We start from the raw sequence: 4,153 nt of genomic DNA on the forward strand, positions 1-4,153 counted from the left end.
TGAATGACAAATCAGGTTAAGTTAGTTTGTTGTTGTCTGACACTTTGATCGAGTGTGCAGGAGAAGTCCAGACAGGTCGACGGTCTGACCGGATGTCTGGCACGAAGCCCAGCTAGGTCGACGGGCTGATCGGATAGCTGGCGGGAAGTCCAAGCGGGTCAACGGGCTGACCGGACGCTTGGCGGAAAGTCCAGCTAGGTCGACGGGCTGACCGGATAGCTGGCGAGAAGTCCAGACGGGTCGAAGGGCTGACCGGACGTCTGGCAGGTAAGTGAGGTAAGTCACTGGAGGGGAGTGACTGCGAGGACGCGTTCCCGGGAAGGGAACATTAGGCGTCGATCCAGCTTAGATCCATTTTAGATATCTAAGTTGAGATCGTGACTAGATTCCGGTCTCGGAAAGACGGAATCTAAGTCATTGTCACGCCCCCAAAGGAGTCCCTGCCAGACAAAAATTCGACAGCATCTCCCCTGTACTGGTGACAATATGAAGCATCACTACAAACAAAATATATATCAGCCACATGCGGCTGGAATATTTATATACACAACCACGCAGTTAAAATAACAGCCCACACGGCTGGAATGAAACAATTACAACCACGCAGTTATATATAAAACAGCCCACACGGCTGTACAAAACAGACCAACACAGCGGAAAAACGAAAACGGAAAGCCCACACAACACAAATAAATACAATGCATGCCGGCACGGCTTAAACACAAATACAACACCAAAACCATAGGATAGCCACATGGCTATACACAAATACAATGCCAAAAATAAGAAAAGAATATACAAAAGAAAACAATCACGATCTTCGGATGTGACGTAGGACCCGGCAGACAGGATACTCCGAGCGACACCAACCATCTACAGGCTACCTGAAAACATAAATGTATACATGCGGTGGTGAGTATAGGTAACTCAGCGGGTAATAGAAAAGATAGTGCATGGTCAATAACAAACATGGAGATCAAAGTATACAGTCTCAGTAGGGGATAAAGAACATGATCCTACTATCATAATCAATGCATCTGAACATATCAGACTTACTAACCTGACATACATACTGTACAAACCACAACCGACATAATGATAGATACATACCCAATCTGGAATCAACACCTGGTACAATGGTCAGTAAACTCACCATATCTGCCACAGACCTACTCGTGACACCTGTGCAATATAAATACGACTGCAAATACATGTAAAATAAATGACATGTATGCAGCATGACAACCATATGCAACAATCATATCGCAAACAAATGCAACATACCACAAACACATGCAACTAGTATCTAGTAGGCATGTATGCAAATATAACCCCCAGATGCACCGTGCATCATATGCAAAAGTGCATGCATGCTCCATAGTCACCCCCGCCACCTCTCCAGATACCACGACCCCTGTATGGCCGAGAGGCTTGGGTCTGTGACGACTGTACTACCCTCCAGCCCACTATATAGTGGTCGAGGCGGACAGTCCGCTAGTAGCTATCTAACTACATAGCATCAGGGTCCCTGACTGCTCACAACGCCGGATCTCACTAAACCTTGTGACCGGGTGGCACGACAGGACTAGCAGCAACTGCTCCAACTACCACTACCCATGAGTGGCCGAGTGTGCGGTGCTAAACCAAACCAACTGATGACTCTCTCAACCACAAGGGAGACAACGGTCATCATATGCAATGAATGATGAACATGATATATATATATAAAATCATCATCCATGCAACAACCCCAAAGCTCACAAATACCTCCAACAAGAGTGTAATCGTCATGATACCTCCACGTATCCCATCAAACATATGTAGACACTACACATGTATAATCAACCAAAATCATCTAATAATCCCACCAGACACACGGACACAAAAACATAAGTACAATCAACATGTATCCCCCAATAAAAACACAACAGACATGTGTATATACTCCAAACATACAATCAACACCACTCCTCCAAAAGTACATGACAAATACATGTGTACATACAACATGCAAATGCACGGTCAACAAGATGACTCCTATAACACATCCCCACCTATGTACAGTCAACATCATATACCCAATCAGCATGGTAATACCAACAACCCGACAATCCCTACAAGACATACTCTACACGTGAAATCACAACAGAGTAGATATCAAGAGTAGAGACTGTATATGAATTAAATAGATCATCACAAGGGTCAAGCATAAGTATCATGCAGGAAAAACAACAATCGATAATGATATAAGATAAAGCAGCCTAATTCATCGAATAATAACCATGCACTAAGTACAAGAAAATCTACATAGAGCCAAGGAAGAAATACCCGCCTTTATATACATAGATCATGTCCACAAGTCCCACGTCGAGAGGCTCTTCCCGAATCCAAATCCTGCAGCAATCAATATGTTTATATTTTATTTAGCTATATTCATATGAATAAATAGCTAAATAAAATCCCTAACCCAACTAGGATCACTCCAACTAAATCTGATCTCTGATTAATCCTCCAAATAACCCTTGATCACACTCCTTCTAGATCCCACCATAATCCATAATCTATTAATCAATTCAAAACTCATTAATCAACACATCTTAAATCCAACTCACATAATTCATCATCAATCAAACACTAATCCAACTCATCATAAATCCTTCCAATCATAAACTAAACATCCCACACCTAATAATCAATCTAATGATCCCAATGACAAACATGAAATCATGATATTCATCCACCCTACATAATCCATCATTTAATCCAACACATACCAATAACAATCATATTTAACTCTACCTAATGATCCAAATCCAATACAACTTGAATTTAAATTTCTACAACCCATCTCTACTAATCCAAACCAATGTAGAAATGAAATCACCTCTAGAAGTAAAACCTTAATCCTTAATCCACAATAATTCGTCCAAACCAACTTATCAAATCCATAATCAACTCAACCTACATTACCCTAATCATCTCAAACATAGACATGTAATAAATCTTCAAAAACTCACCTAAAACCGGATGAATTTTTGTTGACCCACAGTTGAAGAGCTGGAACTGTAGGCTGCTGGAAACTCCTGACCGAAACCCTAGTAAACATGCTGCCCCCTTCAATCCAACCTCCTAATCCACAATGAACACTCCACCTCATCTCATTGGATCGGATCAAGTGAAGAGATCAAACAATGGAAATCAAAGATCACAACACCCTAATCTTACCTCTTCCTCACAGCCCCCCTTCTGTTGATCCTTTGCCAAGATCATTTCCACTAGCAACCAGATGAGTCGCTGGACCAAAGCACAACACCAGACACAGCTCCGTGCAACCCCAATTGATCGGAGTCGAAGGTTGAAACCTAGGGCACAGCTCCGAAAAAGAAAGGGTCAATACAGAGAAGAAACCTATCCTAGCTAAACCTTGAATCCACCAAAGATCCGACGATGCCTTACCTCTAAGATCACTCCTCGGTGGCGTCGCTCGATCCAAATCCGACGAGAAGGGAGATGCGGGCCGCTCTGTGAACAACTCGTGGAGGAAGAACGAAGGGTCGATAGGCTAGAGATGACACGGATCGAGCACCTGTCGTGCCCTAGCCGCCTCGCTGTCGACACTCGGCCGCATAACTCACCGGACAGAACCCCTCGGCCGAAGAAGATCTAGGCTCCGCCGTGCTCCAGCAAGCTCCGGGGAACGAGGATGATCGCCAAAGGAGAAGCTCTGCTCCCGTCGCCTCCGATTCGTCCGCGAGAGAGAGAGAAGGCAGAGAGGGGAGATCGGGGAAGAGAGGAGGAAGGCTCGGGTTCGGGCGTTTGGGAAATAAAAAGAAAACGAAATGGAATTTATAATATAAACAATTCCTCACTTAAACAGGTATCCCAAACAGGCTTTATCCGTACCCGTAATTAATCCCCTCAAAACCCGTCTTACGAGCTCCGAAAAATTCCCAGAAAATTTCTAAAAATTCTATATGGCTATTTCTCAAATAACCCTATTATTTAAATTTTCCGAGATCTCACAGTCATACTCTTTGCTATTACTTTGTTGAACTGTAATTATGCTAACACTTTATTTTGCAGGATCTATTTTTGTCTTGGACTAACCTTGTTTTGTAGGAAAGTTGTTCGCTGGAAAAAGGTGGTCCGAGCG

At 43.2% G+C, this 4,153-nt stretch overlaps 1 long non-coding RNA gene across 1 annotated transcript; it reads right to left on the minus strand.

Annotated features, from left to right (window-relative positions):
- Window positions 1-3,064: 3,064 nt before the first annotated feature.
- LOC122014355 lies at window positions 3,065-3,497 on the minus strand. Its single transcript, XR_006120649.1, has 3 exons — window positions 3,457-3,497; window positions 3,226-3,362; window positions 3,065-3,129 (listed from the first exon to the last, which is right to left on the minus strand). It is a non-coding gene; the product is annotated as an uncharacterized LOC122014355 (long non-coding RNA).
- Window positions 3,498-4,153: the final 656 nt, after the last annotated feature.

This window comes from Zingiber officinale, chromosome 8B, assembly GCF_018446385.1.
Source record: "Zingiber officinale cultivar Zhangliang chromosome 8B, Zo_v1.1, whole genome shotgun sequence".
Taxonomy (NCBI): domain Eukaryota; kingdom Viridiplantae; phylum Streptophyta; class Magnoliopsida; order Zingiberales; family Zingiberaceae; genus Zingiber; species Zingiber officinale.